The sequence below is a fragment of the Heloderma suspectum genome, chromosome 5, assembly GCF_057233095.1.
Source record: "Heloderma suspectum isolate Gila_16-S chromosome 5, 16-S_ref, whole genome shotgun sequence".
Lineage (NCBI taxonomy): Eukaryota > Metazoa > Chordata > Lepidosauria > Squamata > Helodermatidae > Heloderma > Heloderma suspectum.
In genome coordinates, this window is record NC_139462.1 from 147,345,435 (window position 1) to 147,365,816 (window position 20,382).

A 20,382-nucleotide genomic window follows, 5' to 3' on the forward strand; every position below is an offset into this window, starting at 1 on the left:
CATGCTGGATGGGGCATGCTGGGAGCTGTAGGACTTTTTAATGTCTAAACATGCATAGTAGCTTTTCTACACATCTCAAGTCATAACTGACTGAAAGTGATTTAGGTAGGGATGGGGGAGAATTTCTCCCCGAAACTTCGGGGGGCCGAGTGCCAACGTGTTAGGCCCCCCGAAGTAGTTTCAGGGAGAAATTCTCCGCACCCCCTCCGCCCCCCGCACCCCCCCCGGGATGGGACTTACCTTTCCCGTATGTCCCTCCCAGTGGCGGGTCCCGGCGGCGGTTCGGCAGGTCTTCGACAGGGGCAGAGGCGGCAGCTGGTCTTTCGACCGGCTGCCGCTGCTGCCATTCCAATAAAAGTAAAAAAAACAAAACCACCCCCGTGATAGGCTACGTGACGATTAACGTAGCCTATCACGGCTAGATTTGCAAAGTCAGCCGTGATAGGCTACGTAAATCATCACGTAGCCTATCACGGGTGACTTTAAAAAAAAAAAAAGCGCATACGGCTAATGGCGGCCCCCATAGGGAGCCGCCATTCGCGTTCCTTATTTGGTCGCTGTAGTCTACGTAAATCTTTACATAGACTATGGCGAAAATAAGGGCAACGCTATTTGCGTTGCCCTTATTTTCGCCGTATTCTACATAAAGATTTACGTAGACTACAGCGACCAAATAAGGAACGCGAATGGCGGCTCCCTATGGGTTAACCAGGATGGGGAGGGGTCTGGAAACCAGGTCCTATGAGGAACAGTTGGGTATGTTTAGACTGGAGAAGAAAAGATCAATGGAAGAGATGACAGCCATGCATATATTTGAAGGGCTATCATGCACAAGATGGGGACAGACATGCTCTCTGATGCTTCAAAAGGCAGCTCTAGAACCAATGGGTGGAAACTGCAGCGAAACAGATTTTGGCTAGATAGTAGGGATGGCGGAGAATTTCTCCCCGAATCTTCGGGGGGCTGAGCGCCAACGCATTCGGCCCCCCGAAATCGGCGGTGAAATTCTCCGCCCCCCGCCCCCCTGGGACGGGACTTACCTTTGGTGAATGTCCCTCCCGGCGGCGGGTCCCGGCGGCAGTTCGGCGGCGTTTCGTCGCGGGCGGGAGCGGTGGCCGGTCTCCCGACCAGCTGCCGCCGCCGCCATTGCAAAAAAAAAAAACTAAAGTAAAAAACCCCCACACACCCGTGATAGGCTACGTAACGATTTACGTAGGCTATCATGGCTAGATTTCCAAAGTCAGCCGTGATAGGCTACATAAATCGTCACGTAGCCTATCACGGGTGACTTTGAAAAAAAAAAAAAGCACGTACGCAAATGGCGGCGGCCCATGGGCGCCGCCACTTGCATTCCTTATTTTGGCACGTCTAGTCTACATAAAGATTTACGTGGACTACGGAGAAAATAAGGGCACGCCTGAATTTCGGCCGGGCGAGGCGGGAAGCCTCCCCCGCTTCGCCTGAACTTCGGGGGGGAGGAAGTGAAGCGCCTCCCCCCCACCACGAAGCCAAGCTGCAAAAAGGTAAATGACTTTCGTACATCCCTACTAGATAGTAGGAGAATCTTCTGACTGGTAAGAACATCTCGACAGATTAACAGACTGCCTTGGGAACTAGGAGCCCCTCTTTCACTGAAGGTATTTAAGTAGAGGCTGGATGGATGAAATGTTGTAATTGCATCCTGCATGGCAGATCCTACACTGAGCAGGGGGTGTTCTGGATGACCTTGAAGGACACAACCAACTCTAATATCATTCTACCTTTGCATCACATCGCTGCCTCATTTTTCCTCTCTCTCTCAGCCTACATACATTGCACAACAACGTAAATTATCACTTGCTAAACTTGCATTTTCTCTGATCAGCAATCACAAGCTGCAAAGAAACCTCCACTTCAGCTTTTCCCTTTTATGTTAAATTGTCAGGAAAAAAAAACCCGATAATGGTGCTATGTTTCTTCCTTACATCAGCATTTTTGACACTGTTTGGGTTACAAGATCAAAATGCAGCAGACAGTAAAAAAGGAGCATGAAGGAGAAAGATTTCTGTGTTGGGTATCTGGGGGTAGGCAGTGCATGTAAGCAGAGGTGGCCCAACCATGAGGCAAAGTGAGGTAGTAAGCAGTGGATGTGGGGTGCTGCTGAGTAGGGATGTCAGAGAATTCCGCAATGGATCTCGGTGAAGCCGAATGCCAGTGCATTCGGCCTCCCGAAATCCATCGCGGAATGGCCTGCCACCCCCCCATGGATCCCCTCTGGGATGAGACTTACCTGGGGCGGATGTTCCGGATGGCAGCGGCTCCAGCGGCGGCTTCGGCGGTGGCGGCAGCGACTGGTCTTCCAACCGGCTACTGCCGCCGCCATTTGCAGTCTGGTCTTTTTCTCCCCCCCCCCCCATAGACGTGATAGGCTACATAAAGACTTATGTAGCCTATCACGTCTGGGTTAAATAAAAAACACATGCATACGCAAATGGCGGCGGCTACGGCTGCCACCATTTGCGTTCCTTATTTTTCGCCATCTTAGTCTACGTCAGTATTTACATAGACAAAGACAAAGAAAAATAAGTATAAGCTGTAGCTGCCACCATTTGCATATGCATTTTTTTTTTTTTTTACCCAGAGCCCTCTGCGGCCTGAAATCTGGTTGCGGACGGCCCTGGCCTGGGCCTGGCCAGCTGCTCCACGGAGCCGCCGTGGAGCACAGCCAGCCATCGAGGATTCTGGGGCGGAGGACCGGATCGCCTCCCCCCCCGTTGAGGATTCTGGGGGGAGGGACAGAATGCCCCCCCATGAACAGAATCCACGGAAAGGTAAGTGACTTTCGTACAACCCTACTGCTGAGTGAAGCAAATGCTCCTTCAAAGCAAAGACCTTCTCTTTTTCCCTCATGGAATCCTGTACAATAATTTCCTTTATTTCCAATGACCAGGCTGTATGTACCACTGCTTAGTCAAAATAGTATTACCCATGCTTAAGAGGGACATACCAGAAAGCTTGGGGGACCCAAAGCTTTGCAGAAGTACCCCCCCAAGCCCTCTAGGAAAAACAAACAAAAACAAAACCCTAAGCGGGAGAAGCCCCCAAATTGTGCAGTGGGTACTGAGCATGCTCATTAGCCACGGGAAGTTGACTGACTGTTGGGAGGGGGGAATGGCAAACTAGGGGAGCTGGTAAATAGGATGGAGTGGCTAGAATCCTGAAATTTGTTGCAGGTCCCACTGATTTACTATTATAATTATAACTAGGGCTGGATGGACTCACCTTTGTCTGTGGTCCCCAGGTGTTTGTCAAGCCGCTGCCACACTCGCTTGCTGTGTGAGCCCCTGGACTGCTCAGCCAGTGCCTGGCAAGTGCTATAGGGCCACCCCTCCCCTTAGCAAGCCACCATTTTGCATAAAAATGGCAGCTTGGGTTTATCTGTAAAAAGTAATGTTGCATAAATGGCGGCCCTACACGGGCCATTTGCACAACATTACAGGCATAAATGGTCCATTTATGCCTGTAATGTTACATAAATGGCCACTTAAAAGCTGCCATTGATGCAACGTTATTTGTACAGAGAAACCTGAGAAACTCAAAATGGCACTTTGCTAAGGGGACGGGCAGCCCTGCAGCGCTTACGGACTGTGCGAGTGCCTGGCAAATGGGTCTGGTAAGTGGCGGCGGCTTGGTGAGTGGGGTCCAGGGGGCTGAATGGGGGGGGAAGTCCATTGGACTCCACCCCTCTCGGAGTCTCATGTCATCCCTAATTATAACAACAATAAGAGCAACAACAACATTCTGACCCTTGGGCAGCAATATCACCTGAGAGAAGCTCTCGAACCAGCGAAGGATCTATGAGAATTCGGTTTGGGTTCATTTTTATTTCGAATTTCCCCTGTTCACAACCCCAAACTCAAACGGGAACAGGAGCACGATTTTCTGGAAAAGCTCACATGTTCCTGAACTTGCAGTCATGTTAAAAAAAAAAAGCAATGTTTAAAAAAAATAAATAAATCTGCACTTCCAAGCTTTACTCTTTGAGTAAAAGTGTGCATTTTGGCTGTGCGCATACGTGCACCGAAATGTGCACTTTTCCTGTTCAAAGGGGGGGGGGTGGAGCCTGCATTTGGGAATGACACAAACCAAGCTCAGAGGTGAAAACAGGAGACTGTTGACAAGCTCAAACCGTGCTGATTCTGCCATCCTTAGTACAAGTCCCGCTGAAACCAACCAGGGGTGCCCAGGACTTCAGTTCTGTTCATTTCAAGGAGGCTTGTGAAAGAGAACTTCCTTTCAGATTGTGCTCCATGTTAATTAGTGCATGAGGAGGGCTCCATTTAGATTTTCAGCCCCAAGCATCGGAAGTTCTTTTACCAAGCCTGCTTTTAGGTCAATATGCTTGGGAGCTTCCTGAGCTGTCAGGGTGGCACTTTAATGCTAACCTGGGAGGATGAAAGAAAACCGCTTCAAAAACACATGCATGCCAACATTGCTTAGGAAGTTTTCTTCACCCATGCATAGGGATGGCGGAGAATTCCGCCACGGATTCCAGTGAGGCCGGATTCTTTAGAATCTGGCCCCCCAGAATCCGTGGTGGAACAGCCTCCTGCCCCCTGCCCCCCCTGCGGAATCCCCCCGGGACGGCACTTACCTGGGACGGATGCAGCGGCAGCGGCGGCTCCAGCGGCGGTGGCGGCTGGTCTCCTGGCCGGCTGTGGCAGGGCTGCCGCCGCCGCCATTACTGTCCTTGCACCGTGATAGGCTACATAAGAATTTACGTAGCCTATAATGGCTAACCTCAAAAAAAAAAAAGCAGCGTACGCAAATGGAGGCGGCTACGGCAGCCGCCATTTGCATTCCCTATTTTTCGTCGATTTATCTTACATAAATATTTATGTAAGATAAAACGGCGAAAAAAAGGGGAACGCAAATAGTGTAGTGGATGCGATTTGCGTTCCTTTATTTTTCACCGTTCTAGCCTACGTAAATATTTACGTAAGATAAATCGGCGAAAAATAGGGAATGCAAATGATGACCGCCGTAGCCGCCGCCATTTGCGTATGCTGCGTTTTTTGTTTTTTGTTTAGGTTAGCCATGATAGGCTATGTAAATTTTTATGTAGCCTATCATGGTTGTCTGGCTGGATGCAAATGGCGGCTGCTACAGCGGCCACCATTTGCGTCTGCACCAGGCTGTCCATGGCCAGAAATCCGGCTGCCGACTGCCCTGGCCAGCTGCTCCATGGCCTGGCTGCAGAGCGGAGCTGGCCATCAAGGATTCCGGGGGGGAGGACCGGATCGCCTCCCCCCCCCCGTCGAGGATTCCGTGGGGAGGGACAGAGCAAAGGTAAGTGAGTTTCGTACATCCCTACCCATGCACACTTCTCACTTGGTCAGTCAGTGCAAAATCAGGCGACAACATTTTTATTCAGTTTTAATTTTCAAAATTTATATAACGCCCAGCCACAAAAGTTCTCTGGGCTTTTTGCAAGTAAAAAACTAAACAACAAAAAACATAAACATATAAAAATAACACCTGATAATATAATCTAAAACAGAATAAAAGAGCAACAGGGTGGTGGTGGAGAAACAGAATAACACCAGCACTGGAGAATAACATCAGTATAACAGATCTATAAAGAGAGCCAATGTGGTGCTGTGGTAAGTGTGTTGGACTGGGACTCTGGAGATCCAGGTTCTAGTCCCCACTTGGCCATGAAGCTCATTGACTGCACCAGTCACTGAGTCTATCTCACAGGGTTGCGGTTAGAATCAAATGGACAGGAGGAGGATCATGTAAGCCATCTTTGCAAGAGGAAATAAGGCCTTAAAGATTAATACCAGCACTCTGAATACATGTGTGAAACAGCTGCCACGTATCAAGAACCAGACTGAACATTCATGTCACCTGACATCTAACACAACAGCCTCTATTCTCCTGTACCGTACGTATGGATACCTGTTGATCAAGGCAATCAGCTTGACTTAACGAAAGGGGAAGCACCGAATTAGAAACTTTATGGTGTTCATGGAGTTCAGAATCTGGCTGCGCAATGGATCCTTCATATTGTGACCAGGAATGGAAAAAAATACCTATCCTCTCCATTGGTGTATCCTCTCTGTTTCCTTTCTTATTTTAAAATACACATCTGCATCCATAATGCCAATTGCTGTTGCAGAGAGCAGGGCAAGAAGAAGAAAAAGAAGAAGAGGGATCAATGATATCAACGTATCCACACAGTAAATTGGCTTGATATTTGCTGGAAATGGTGGGTAGGTGGGTTATTTTGGCAACGGGGTAGAGGAAGGAGGCTGTTCTTGGAAGATTAGCATTCTTGCTTATTTTGGTGTGTTTTAGATGCTCTCTTTAAATCAGGAGAGGACAAGCTTTTGGCTTTGAGGGTCACCTCTGTCATTGGCAGGGCCCCTGGAGGCCACACAAGCAGCCAGTGTCAGCTCCAGGTTCTTGAGGGCCCTTGGGCAAGACACCCTCAGTGGGCCCTCTGCCCCCTCAGTGAATCTGCCTTCTCACTGCCATGTAGGGATGGATGGTTAAGATGCTGAACTGCAGACTGGAAGGTTGGCAGGACAGCAGTTCGAGACCCGAGTGCCGCGTGACGGACTGAGCTCCCGTCTTCAGTCCCAGCTCCTGCCAACCTAGCAGTTCAAAAGCAAGAAATTGCAAGTAGATAAATAGGTACCGCTTCAGCGGGAAAGGTAACAGCGTTCCGTGCACCTCAGTGTTCAGTCATGCCGGCCACATGACCATGGAAGCGTCTTTGTACAGCGCTGGCTCTTTGGCTTAGAAATGGAGATGAGCACCACACCCTAGAGTCGGACACGACTGGTTGGGGACACCTTTTACCTTTACTTTTTGGGCTGGCCTGGGCCCAGCTTCCTGAGGTGCTTGCTGAGCCTCTGCTACCGCCTGCCCCTGCTCACAGCACCACACGAGCTGCTAGATGGCTCCATGAGTGCCCCACATAGCTGTGTGGATGGCCACCTTCATAGCTAGCTGGCCGGAGCCCCCATCACCACCCACGCATTCTGCCCTCCTTGCAAGGAGGGAAGAAGAACAGGTAATTGCGGGGAGGCACCAGCCTCCTCTCAAGCCTGCACAGCCTCCTCCTTGCATGGAAGGAGACCATGCAGGCTTGACAGGCCATGAGGGCAGGAGTTGCCTGCCAACTGCACTCTCTCCCTTCCTTTCAAGGAGGCGAAGACGCCCAGCTGAAGGGCGACTCCTGCCTTCGCTGTGTCAAGCCTTCACAGGTTCCTTCCTTGCAAGGAGCCCATGAAGGCTTGAGTCAGGCAGCGGCAGCTCTCAGTGAGGGCAGGATGCTCCCAGACTTTCGCCAAGCCCTGGGGTGCTTGGTGACCATGTTCATCAGTGCCCCAGGGCTTGGCGAGAAGGGACCCGGGGGATGGACGGAGGGGAGTCCGCCGGGCTTCCAGACCCCCCTGGGTACTCGCAATACCCCTACTCCCATTATCATCAGCTGCACTTCCTCCTCCTCCTCTTTCTCATCATTGCTACCACTTGCTTGCTTGGCAGCCAGAGTTGGTAAGCAAGTTGGCAGAAGCCTTTAGTCCTCCTCCTTGTTACCACCACCATTTTCTGGGCCACAGTGAGAGGCAGGTGAACAAGGAGGTTGCAACAGTGAAGAGGAGGAGCAAGTCCAGGGGGCTCTTGTCAGTGGGCCCCTGCTGGGGTGTGGGCCCTTGGGAAGTGCCTAAACATGCGTATCCTTAACACTGGCCCTGCGCACATGCACACACGTGCACACACGTGCACACACGCACACACACACATACTGGAAGGGGCTTTGATTCTGCCCCTATCCCAGCAATCCTACAGCAAGGTTGCTGGGGTGGGGAGAGTCTTTAACCTTGCCCTCATCCCAGCAACCAATGGAGGGAAGGCTGTTCCTGGGTCACTAAAGGAAGGGGAGACTACCCCCACTCCCCAGTGAGCCTGACGAGCGGCACTGCTTCCATGTCTCCATTAACAGCATGGAAACAGTGATGCCAGTTGCTTCAGGTTGCAGGGGAAGAAGGAAGACTTAGCTCCCGCCGCCCCCATGACCTGCCCGGCATTGCAGCTTCCACATCACCATTAGTAGTGTGGAAACGGTGCTGGTGCTGGCTGCTTCTAGGTGGGTGGGAATTTGGCAGCAGCAGGGAGGGCTGCAAAAGAGGCCGTGGCATTTCTCACCTACCCTTACTCTGTTGTAGAGATGGTGTAGGAGGTGGGGACACCAGAAATGCCTGAGCTCAGGATATGTGGACTATATGCAGTGAGTTTTGTTCTGTGGCCCGGCACTCATCTATGGAACATATTCATACTTGTTGTCCCTGGAAAAGACATCTGAGCAAATCACAGCAGAGTACTGTAATATAATAACGTCCCCTTGAATAAACAAACTATGAATAGAATGTCTAAACACTTGGCACTGGTAGGAACACAAAGTCAGGTTCCTTTGATGAATAGTGTTCATGGAATGAAAAAGATGCCAGTCCCTCTCCTGTCAATAGGTAAGTCAAACTAAGTGACGTGCACTTGAATGGGAAAGAGAATAAATGGAATTATCCGGTGCCTGCTATGCACATTGTCCCAGCCAAGAAACTCCTCTTCTTACAGGGGATAATGTCAAAGGCATAAGACAAAAGCACAAACAGATTTTAGAGAAAGCTGTTCCCAGTATTTATTCACTTGTATTTGATTGTTATACTCCCTTTTGGAGACATATGCTGGGTAATTAACTATCAAACAATAAATTAAATGCCGAGGAGAGAGGAATGTGGGGACATATTTTTTGTCAGCAAAGCTAATGAGAATTAGCTGGCTGAAAGAAATCCACAATGGTTTTTCTTTCCACTGGACTCCACTGGGCTTCAGAACCTCATACCAATGTGGACATGAATTAACTTAATTTCAGTGTATGTCCAATGCTACCCAAAAATAGGGGTGTATGAAACCCCACTTACCTGGCTCTGCTGGGGTCTGCAGGTGGGGGAAGGCGATCCGTTCCTCCCCCCTGGAATCCTGCCCGGCTGGCTCTGCTCCGCAGCCAGTCCATGGAGCTGCCGGCTGGGCCGATCCGCAGCAGGGCCTCCACCAGCTGCCGGGCTGCTACGGATGCAAATGGCGTCCTGTATAGGGGACGCCATTTGTGTCCCTGCTTTAGCCATGATAGGCTATGTAAATATTTATGTAGCCTATCACGGGCTAGAGTAGGGATGCAAATGGTGGCCATCATAGTGGCCGCAGCAGCCTGGCAGCGGCCAGAGCTGCCACTGCCGCCAGTTCATCCACCACCGCCAGAGCCGCTGCCACCACCATATCCGCCACCAGGTAGGTCCATCCCAGTGTGATTCCATGGGGTGGCAGGGGGGAGGCCGTTCTACCACAGACTCAGGGGGGCTGGATTCTAAAGAATCCAGCCTCACTGGAGTCCGTGGTGGAATTCTCTGACATCCCTACCCAAAAAGCTTAGTGGGGAAGATAAGAACATGCTTTACAATGGGCAATATCCAACAGTGTCAGTCTGCAAGCTCAAATAGCACTAGCAGAGCTCCACCTAATCTTTCTGTTGCACAAACAGTTGCCCATTATGCTTGTATGATCAGTTGCACAACAGGTTGTGCAGTAGGTTGCAGAAGAGTTATACAAAATCAGTTGCACAGTAGCATAATGCACAACTGCTTACACAACTGAACTTGTGAAAACATAACTTTAGTTGGATTCTACTCTTGCGCATAGTTCAGAACCTAGCAACATCATTTGAATCAACAGAATGACACAGTTGGATACTGCCCACAATATTCAATGTACAGCTTTTGATAGACAGACAGACAGACAGACAGAGATAGGTATGAAAGATAGAAAGATTAACAACAGAGTATTCAAGAAATATATTTAAGCTAAATGTTTTGGCTTCCACCCTGATCAGCTGCTGTGCTGTTAAAATGGGTATCAGGAGTGGCAATTTGGAATGCCTGGAGATGGAAGTTCCTTAGGAGAAAAAACAGAAGTATGATTGGTATAATGCTTACGAATTGTCCTCCAGAGTAAGGCCATTTGGACTTAGAGTTCTGAGTCTACAATCCAGACATTTTCCCTTTTGTCAAGCGTATCATTGTCCTTATTTGTTCTATTGGAAACAACTGTAAATCCAAAAGACTGTGTGCAGGAAAGTCGAAATGTCTTGCAACAGGCTGCTTCCATTTTTGTTTTGGAAAGAATTGTAGATTTGTGGTTATGAAATCTAGTAGGTCTGTTGTAGTTTTCCCTACATATTCATACAACAACTTTTTAAAAAAACATTCAGTTAAATAAACCACATTAATAGAAGTGCATGTTGGCAATCGTCTAATGCAATTCTTTCAGGACCACAGTTACTAACAAAACATATTGCATTATGCAATATGTTTTGTTAGTAGGGGTGGACGAAAGTGACTTACCTGTCCTCGAAGCTTGTTTGCAGTGGGGGGGAGGCGCTTCGCTGCTCCCCCCACGAAACTCAGGCCGGGGGGGGAGGCTTCCAAATAGCAAATAGCGTTGCCCTTATTTTCGCTGTAGTCTACGTAAATCTTTACGTAGACTACAGCAACCAAATAAGGAACGGGAATGGCGGCTCCCTATGGGGGCCGCCATTATCCGTAAGCGCTTTTTTTTTTTTTTAAGTCACCCGTGATAGGCTACGTGACGATTGACGTAGCCTATCACGGCTGACTTTGCAAATCTAGCCGTGATAGGCTACGTTAATCGTCACGTAGCCTATCACGGGGGCGTTTTTTTTTCTTTTATTGCAATGGCGGCGGCGGCAGCCGGTCGAAAGATCGGCTGCCGCCCCCGCCCAGGACGAACACCCGCCGAACCGCCGGCCGGACCCGCCGCTGGGAGGGACATTCGCCAAAGGTAAGTCCCGTCCCGGGGGGGGGGTGCGGGAGGCAGGGGGTGTGCAGAGAATTTCTCCCCGAAACTTGTTCGGGGGGCCGAACACGTTGGCGCTCGGCCCCCCGAAGTTTCGGGGAGAAATTCTCCGCCATCCCTATTTGTTAGTAACTGTGGTCCTGAAAGAAGTGATTTCTTGGAGATAACTACAGGTAACGCAACCCGTTGATTTACAGTGGTAAATCAGAGACTTGGTTGCAAGTCTCTTTTTTAAGTGCATCTTAAACTAACAATTTACGCAGATTGGATGTTTTTCTGAATGTGATGCACGGTGGAGAATTAATGGCTTTCGTTAAACGAGCACAATAGGATATAATAGGGTAACTATCTTTAATTATCTTGTGGTAATTAGGGGCAGCAGGATGGCAGTCCACAACAAATGGAATGCAATTTTCTTTTGAAGAGTTAGCCTTTACTTCATAAAGAAGGGTATCCCTGGATATTACTGATGTTCTTAGTCCAAATGGCCTTCATCTGGAGGACAATTTGTAAGCATTACACCAATCATACCTCTTTTCTCCTAAGGAACTTTTATCGCAAGGCATCTGAACTGCCACTCCTGATACCCATTTAACAGCACAGCTTCTGATGAGGTCAAAAGCTGAAATGTGTAGCTAAAAGTATATTTTTAATAGTCTGTTGTTAGTCTTTCTATTTTTTATATACATTTTACTTTAAGACTGACTGCATCCACAGAGGATCCAGAGCCTCCTTGTTGCTTTGCTGTTGTGCTCCTTTATACTGTGTGTGTCTCTCTCTCCCCCCTCCCCCTCCCCCCCCTCTCTCTCTCTCTCTATATATATATATATATATAGAGAGAGAGAGAGAGAGAGAGAGAACTGCAAAAAAACGTACTTTTTTTTCCCAAAGGGACAAAAAGAACTCCAGATATTTCGAGAAGATTCCTTAATGTGAACTTCAATGAATCTTCTCATGGACAGTTCCACAATGGTGGAACAACCACCAAGAATTACACACTGACTTCTTGTTGCTCCATGTTAAGAGGTTATTGTTGGTTGAACTTAGCTCAGTGAAGCCTGAAGGTACAGAACTGAAATGTCAGTATCATGACTTAAGGGTAGAACTGTACATTATTCATGGTGGCGGCAGGGTGTGTGTGTTGGCACCCAAAATAACACCCCTAAGTTGAGTTTTCCCCTCTCCCCTGTAATGTGCAGGATCACTTACCCTCTGTCTCCACATAAACATGTGTTTCCTTGCCCTCACTCCTAACATTGATTGCTTCACATGAGGCATTAGAATATAGAATGTAATGACATCAGAATATGGGGGAATGAGAGAAGGTTACAACAGCTGGGATGGTTTACTTTGGAAAAAGGAGGGTAAGGGGAGACATGATAGAGGTCTACAGAATTGTGCATGGTGTGGAGAATACCTTAGACATTTTTCTCCCTCTCTCAAAATACTAGAACCCAGGATCACCCTATGAAGCTGATTGGTGGGAGATTCAGCACAGATAAAAGGAAGGACTTCTTCAAACAGCACATAGTCACACTATGGAATTTGCTACCACGGGATGTAGTGATGGCCACCAATTTGGATGGCTTTAAAAAGGGATTCAACAAATTCCTGGAGGAAAAGGCTATCAATGGCTACTAGTCTTGATGGCTATGTGCTACCTCTAGAACCAGAGGCAGTATGCCTACGTACACCAGTTGCTGGGGAACATGGCCAGGAGGGTGCTGTTGCACTCATGTTCTGCTTGTGGGTTCCTGGTCAACAGCTGGTTGGCCACTGTGTGAACAGAATGCTGGACTTGATGGACCCTTGGCCTGATCCATGATTGATTGGTAAGAAGGGCTCTTCTTATGTTCTTATGTTCTTCTGAGGTAAGAGATCCTGCATTTTATAGAAGGGACAGAACTCAGGACTGGAAGCCATTTTTGGCAGCATCTCCAGAACCAGTAGTTCCAATCCCCCACATGATTAGAATCGTGTGAGGAAGAGCAGGGGTGAAGGTGCTAGCTCTGCCCCCTCCATCACTGTCCATGTCACCCTTCATGACAGTGGTGCAGAACCTCGGACCTGCAGGCCAAATCTGGCCCTCCTGGAATTCCAGTCTGGCTCTCTGTGGTTCCACTGAGGGCACCACCCCCTTCCCTTGGCCCTGCCCCTTTCTTCCAACCGCTGATCATTGGGTAGTTTCCCAGCATGTGTGTGTGTGTTTTCCCCACTCTAAAATATTGAAATGGTTCTTCTAAGGCTTATTTACTGGCAGTAAGAGCTTTCAGCTAAAATAGGCTGGCTTTTTTTTTTTTTTTTGTATTTCTGGTATTTTGCCCCACCCCATTTTGCCTTTGGCCTTGCCCACCTCTGGAATGCAGCCCCTGAGAACTTCTCTAAAATGGAATTTGGCCCTTTGACTGAAAGAGGTTCCACACTCCTGCTCCACAAGTTGTAGGGTGAATATCTGCTCTTCTCATGAGGTCTCTCAGTGTGATTTAGAACCCTGTTCTTCCAGGATTCTAAATTGTGTGTGGGGGGCCTACATGAGTAGAGTGGGCTCTTTGCTGGAGATGTTCCTTCTCCAACTTCTGGAATGTAGCAAGGATAGTAACATGGTTGGTGACAGAGCGGGCAGACCTAGCATACTTATCCCCAATCTCCCTAACACATTCTGATAATGTGGGCAATTGAAACATCCAAATAATGTAACATTTGCAATAATTCCATCCAGAGCTCCTGACTTCTATATACTGACTTCTTTGGACATCTATATGGGTGGGTGATGGATTAATGGAACATGAAGCTAGGGATGGATGGCCGGACTCACCCAAGTCTGCAGCATGGTGAGCCACTGGGCAGTCTGCAGGCACTCAGCAACCAGTGCACAGCTGCCCAATCTCTCAGCGAGCTGCCATTTTGCATAAGAGTGGTGGCTTGTTCTTTTACATAAAGGGTCTTCTTTGCAAATGCCAGGCATAAAGTGGACATTTACTGAAAATTAAAGGTGTAAATGCACAATTTACATTGTTAATCTTGCGTAAATAGCTGCTTTACGGCCATCATTTGCATAAAAGGCCCTTTATGTAAAAGAGCGAGCTGCCATTTTTATGAAAAATAGCAGCTTGTTGGATTAGCAGGGACTGCTGCACTGGCCTGACTCAGTGCTCACCAAATTGGGCAAGCATGGTGGGCCACAGATTGGAGTCCAAGAAGCTGGGGGGGGAGTCCACCAAACTCCACCCCCCTCTCAGACTCCCACAACATCCCTTCATGAAGCTCATATTGAAGTGAAAAGGAAATAGGAATACAGATGGGTGATAATTTTGTTTCCATTTGGTTTTGATAAGAATTTACCAAAAGTTGAAAAATCCTCTCTATTTAGGACAAAAGGTGTTTATTTTTTTTAAGGGAAAAACTGAAATGGACAGAGTCATCCACACAGGCCCAGGGCTTTGAGAGCTTTGCCCTTAAAAGTCTAGGTTTGAATTCCTGCGTATTCAACCATGTTAGTGCTGAATTAGAGTTGCCACCTCTTTTTTTTCTGACAGGCCTGACATCTTTAACAGCTACATGGTAGGGATGTTGGAGAAATTAGGGATGGACTAAAAGGAGCTTTGATTTCTAAGAATCCAACCTCCAGAATCCACTGCGGAGTGACCCCCTCAGGCTGCACAGAGTTTGTGGACTTTTGGATGATTTTTTTTTTTTTTTTACTTTCTTGAAATTTACACATATAAATTCTAGGGATGTACGAATCACTTACCTGGTTCTGGTTGGTGCATCTGCTGGGGGGGGGAGGTGCTCCGTCCTTCCCCCCGGAATCCTCAATGGGAGGGGGAGGCAATCCAGTCCTCCCCCCTGGAATCTTGCCCGGCCGGCTCTACTCCGTGGAGTCTCCGCCGAGCAGCTGGCCAGGGCCGTCCGCAGCCGGACGTCTGGCCGCGGACAGGCTGCTGCAGACGCAAATGGTGGCTGCCGTAGCGGCCGCCATTTGTGTCCTTCCAGGCTGCCATGATAGGCTACATACGTAGCCTATCACAGCATGCCCAAACAAAAAAACAAAAAAAAGTGTACGCAAATGGCGGCGGCTATGGTGGCCGCCATTTGCGTTCCCTATTTTTCGCCGTTCTAGCCTACGTAAATATTTATGTTGGCAATACGGTGAAAAAAAAGGGAAACACCAATAGTGTAGTGGGCACTATTTGTGTTTCTTTTTCTTTTTGCCGTAAAAGCCTACGTAAATATTTACATAGGATAAAACGGCAGGAAAAAAAAGAATGCAAATAGCGCCCACTACGCTATTTGCAGTTCCCTTTTTTTCTGCTGTAATTGCCTACGTAAATATTTATGTAGGCTAGAACGGCGAAAAATAGGGAATGCAAATGGCGGCCGCTGTAGCCGCTGCCATTTGCGTACGTTGGTGTTTTTTTGGGGCGGGGTTAGCCATGATAGGCTAAGTAAATTCTTACATAGCCTATCACAGCTAGAAGGACAGCAATGGTGGCTGCAGCAGCCCGGCCGCAGCCGGCCAGGAGACCAGCCGCCTCCACCTGAGCTGCAGCCACCACTGGAACCGCTGCCACCATCGCCGAATCCACCGCATCCACCGCATCTGCCCCAGGTAAGTTCCATCCCGGGGGATTCCATGGGGGGGCGGGGGGCAGGAGGCCATTCTGCCACAGATGCTGGGGGGCCGGATTCTAAAGAATCTGGCCTCACTGGAATCCATGGCAGAATTCTCTGCCATCCCTAATAAATTCATAGGAAATACGTGAGTTTCTACTGAGGAAACGTTGAATGGAATGGGGGACAACACATCTCAACAGCAGTTGGGGGAAACTCATGCAGCCACCACAGTCAGGCTGTGGTACAAAGCTCCACCCCTTCTATTCTCAAGCAACAGATTATGTAGGTTTGCAATTAACATATGAATTATAGACCTATTTGATTTACTGATCAACAGATTAACTGATTCACTAGCAAGTGATAATGAAGAGCCAGCAGCTACAGAAGGGTAGGGATGCTGCAGAGATTCGAGACAGACCAAAATGAGCTAGAATTTCTAAGAATCTGACCTGCAGAATCCACTGTGGAGTGCTCCCTCAGGCTGCACAGAGTCCATGAACTTTTGGATGATTTTTTCACTTCCCCGAAATTTACGCATATAAATTCATAGAAAAAAATTTAAGTTTCTGCCGAGGAAATGTTGAATGGAATGCGGGACAATATGCTAAATGCTATGTACTAAGGTAAATTATGGAAATACTTACGTAAATACTTTCATAATGATTTGCATATTTTTCTGCATGATGAAAAAAAAATCACATCTGTCTGTGAGCGGACAAAGGAACAAAAGGCACCCGCCAATCTGCGAACACAGATGGAGCAGATTTTACACAGTCCATACATCCCTACTACATGGCAGTCAGGCAGAACATGGTCCTGTCCATGGTAGGAATAGCTGGGCCTATTGAATTTGGCTGGTGCAGGTGGGTGAGAATTTTGTTTCAGTTTGGTTTTGATAAGAATTTACCAAAATTCACACAAAGTTCTTCATATTCAAGAGAGGAAAAAACTGAGATTTTAAAAGGTTGAATGCAGGAGAAAGCAAAACTGACAGATTCACCCATCCCCAATTCCTGGGGGAAAGCCCCGCTCCCCTCGTTAGTGCAAATGGATTTCCATGCATCTCAAATTGTTGGCCATTTGGAATTTTGGAGTGATGAGAATGTATCATAGGGCTCGCTGCATGACCAGTTACTTTATTTTCTATGCTGGAAAACATTCTGTGGTAAGCAACCTCGATGCTAGGAAAACTGGTTCTTTCATATACATTATCACACCCAATGCGTTGTCCTTCTAATTTTTGCATTGCTTAAGAACCTAATCTTTGGATGAAAGGCAGGAAATGATTCCATTTTGAGGGAATAGCAATACTGCATCATTAGGTGTGCATGTAAGCAGAAACTCTGATGTGCTGGGTGTAATTCATACTGGGTAGATAAAGTACAGCTCGGGGAATAACACACACAGAGATGCACAGATATAAAGATACTCCTAAATTTATGGGTTGATTTAAAAAAAGGGAGAGAAGACACACACACATGACAACAGATCAATAAACACATGGACTATTAAGCAAATATCTGAGTATTTTCAGTTCATTCATTTCCTAAACACAGCAGTTCATCTAAAGAGTGCAAGAATCAGGGCTGATGGTCTGAAAGAAGTGAGGCATGGCAGAAGTGCAATTAGTAGCCAGATGGAATTCCTGTTGCCTGCACAAAGACCCAAAGGGAATGGCATACTGGGCCATTCTGTGGGAAAGAGGAACATCATATCATTCCCATGGAGCTATTAATCCACACCACCCATGACTGAGAAAATCAATGACAATTTCCCCTCACTTTTTGGCGCTGCAAATGGGCCCACAAAAATGGGAGGGTGTTTTCCCCCAGCTCTGTCCTATGAGGTCAGCAGCTTGATCTTTACCTCAAAGACATGTTGCTCAGACTGAGGAGCCAGGCCACAGCCAGAGGCTTTTTATAGCACAGGAATTGAACCTCTTTCAGCCAAAGGGACAAGTTCCATCCTGGAGAAGCTCTTGGGTGCCACATTCCAGTGGTGGGTGGGGTTGAAGGCAAAGGACCAAAATTGATGTCAATGCCAACAATACAGCATATCTATCTATCTATCTATCTATCTATCTATCTATTGCATTTATAGCCCGCCTTTTTTCCTCTTGCAAGGAACGCAAGGCGGCTTACATTATCCTCCTCCTCTCCATTTTGTCCTCACAATAACAACCCTGTGAGGTAGGTTGGGCTAAGAGTCTGTGACTGGCCCAAATTCACCCAGTGAGCTTCCATGGCTGAGTGGGGACTAGAACCCGGATCTCCCGGCTCCCAGTCCAGCACTCTAGCCACTACACCACATTGACTCATATTGTAGCTTCAAGCTCTTACTGCCAGTAAGGAAACTTAGGAGGGGAATTCAACTAGTGCTGTGCTGAAAATTTCTCCCCCCTTTTTTTCGACCATTCTCAATTCTCATTCAATCTGATAGAAGAGAAACAGCTTTTGAAAAGAGACTCAACAGTGAAGACATTTTGGAGAAATTCTATTGGGTTGGGGTTGGGTTTCTTGGGCTTACCTTACTTAGGAGGTGGCTGAGGAGTGAGTGCAAATGTCCTGTTTTTCATTTTACAATCATCTCTCCAGCAGCCTGTGGTCTCCTCAGCTTCCTACACTTCAATAAAAACCCAGTTTAAGGCACCATGAGGTAATTCCTCCCATAGGGCTTTTTCAAATAAGGACGTGCAGGCAGCCTGGGAGGCTAGGTGTGATTAGGTTAGGGATGGGGGAGAATTTCTCCCCGAAACTTCAGGGGGCTGAGTGCCAACGCATTCGGCCCTCCGAAGGTTTGGGGAGAAATTCTCCACCCCCCCGCCCCTCCCCCGGGATGGGACTTACCTTTCACAAATGTCGCTCCTGGCGGCGGGTCCTGGCGGCGGTTTGGCAGGTCTTCGTCAGGGGCAGGGGCGGCAGCTGGTCTTTCGACCGGCTGCCGCCGCCACCATTACAAGAAAAGTAAAAAATAACAAAATGCCCCTGTGATAGGCTACGTGACGATTAACGTAGCCAATCACGGCTGACTTTGCAGATCTAGCCGTGATAGGCTACGTAAATCGTTACGTAGCCTATCACGGGGCTTTTTTTTTTTCTTTTGAAGTTCGCGGCCGGGGAGACGGGGCGCTTCTCCCTGGCCTGAATTTCGGCCGGGCGAGGCGGGAAGCCTCCCCCCCAGCCTGAACTTCGGGGGGAGAAGCGAAGTGCCTCCCCCCCACCGCGAAGCAAGCTGCGAGACCAGGTAAGTGATTTTTGTACATCCCTAGATTAGGTAAGCTCAAATAGAAATTATAAAACATCCTAAATGAGGCAGAACAATGGAAGCCTTTTTCATGGCGGAGAAAAAATCAGGAAATTGGAGGACAGATTTCAGCAGAGCACTAACTCCACCTCATCCCTGGAACGCGACACAACACTGCCCCCATCTGCATTGCGGTGTATGCAAACAGTGGTTCTGCTCCTACCTGTAGGGCTGATTCCAGAGAGTGGTATTGGGGGATTCCGGTTCTACCCCATGGGTATTAAGCTGTGGGGTGCCACAGGGTTCTATTCTATTCACCATGCTGTCCAACATCTATATGAAGCTGTTGGGTGAGGTCATTAGGAGTTTTGAGGCGGGGTGTCACCAGTACACTGATGATACTCAGCTCTATTTCTCCTTGTTGTCGGAGTCGGCTGAGGCAGTGAAGGTGCTGGACCAGCACCTGGAAGCTGTAATGGGCTAGATGAGGGCCAATAAACTGAAGCTAAATCCTGACGAGATGGAAGCTCTGTGGATTGGTGATTCCAGAGTCTGGGAATTGGGTAAGTGAACTGGACTGGGTTGCACTCCCCCTGAAGGAGCCCCTGGATGGGGTTGCACTCTCCCTGAAGGAGCAGGTGCGTAGTTTGGGAGTACTCCTAGACCCATCCCTGTCATTGGTGCTCCAGGTAGACTCCGTGGCCCGGAGGACTTGGGGCCAGCTTCAGCTGGTCCACCAGCTACAGCCTTTCCTGGACAGGGATAACCTAGCCACAGTAGTACATGCACTGGTAACTTCCCGATTAGTCTACTGCAATGCACTTTACATGGGGCTGCCCTTGAAGATGACTTGGAAGTTGCAGCTAGTGCAAAATGCAGCAGCTAGACTGCTGACTGGAACACCTCATAAAAACTGCATAACACCAGTTTTAAAGGGATTGCACTGGCTGCCAATATGCTTCCGGTCAGCATTCAAGGTTTTGGTGATGACATTTAAAGCCCTAAGTGGCTTGCGACCTTGACATCTGAGGGAGTGCCTCTCCTTATATATGCCTGCCCAAAGACTAAGATCTGTTGGAGGGGCCCTCCTCTGTGTCCCATCAGTGTGAGACATAAGCTATGGTGGGACGTGGGAGAGGGCCTTCTCTGCTGTGGCACCCAGGTTGTGGAATGCCCTCCCCTTGGAGGCCTGATTGGCGCATCATCATTTTGGTGCCAAGTAAAAACATGGCTTTTTACCAAAGCCTTTGAGGGCTAAATGCTGTCCCTAAAGTAGCACACTGTTTTAACTGTTTTATTGTTTTAGATTTTAATTGATATTCGCTTGTTTAGTGGTTTAATATGTTTTAGCTGTTTAAATTATTTGTTGTTTTACACTGTTTAAATTGATTTTATCTGTATACCACCCTGAGGTCTTAATGATATAGGGTGGGGTATAAATGTTTTAAACAAGAACAACAACAACAACAATTAAACTGGGGGCCAACCTGCCAAGATAGTTGATGCTGTTGCAACACAAAGACCCCCCAAATGCTTACCCCAAAAGAAAGAAGCTGTGCTACAAGCCCCGCCAATGGGGAGTCCTACCTGTGAGAAAAGGTTGAGAAT

The 20,382-nt window shown here is 48.1% G+C and overlaps 1 protein-coding gene across 1 annotated transcript in view; it reads right to left on the minus strand.

Annotated features, from left to right (window-relative positions):
- Positions 1-20,382, minus strand: part of CNTNAP2 (contactin associated protein 2) — a 2,014,778-nt gene that overhangs the window by 1,320,401 nt on the left and 673,995 nt on the right. The window lies entirely within an intron of this gene.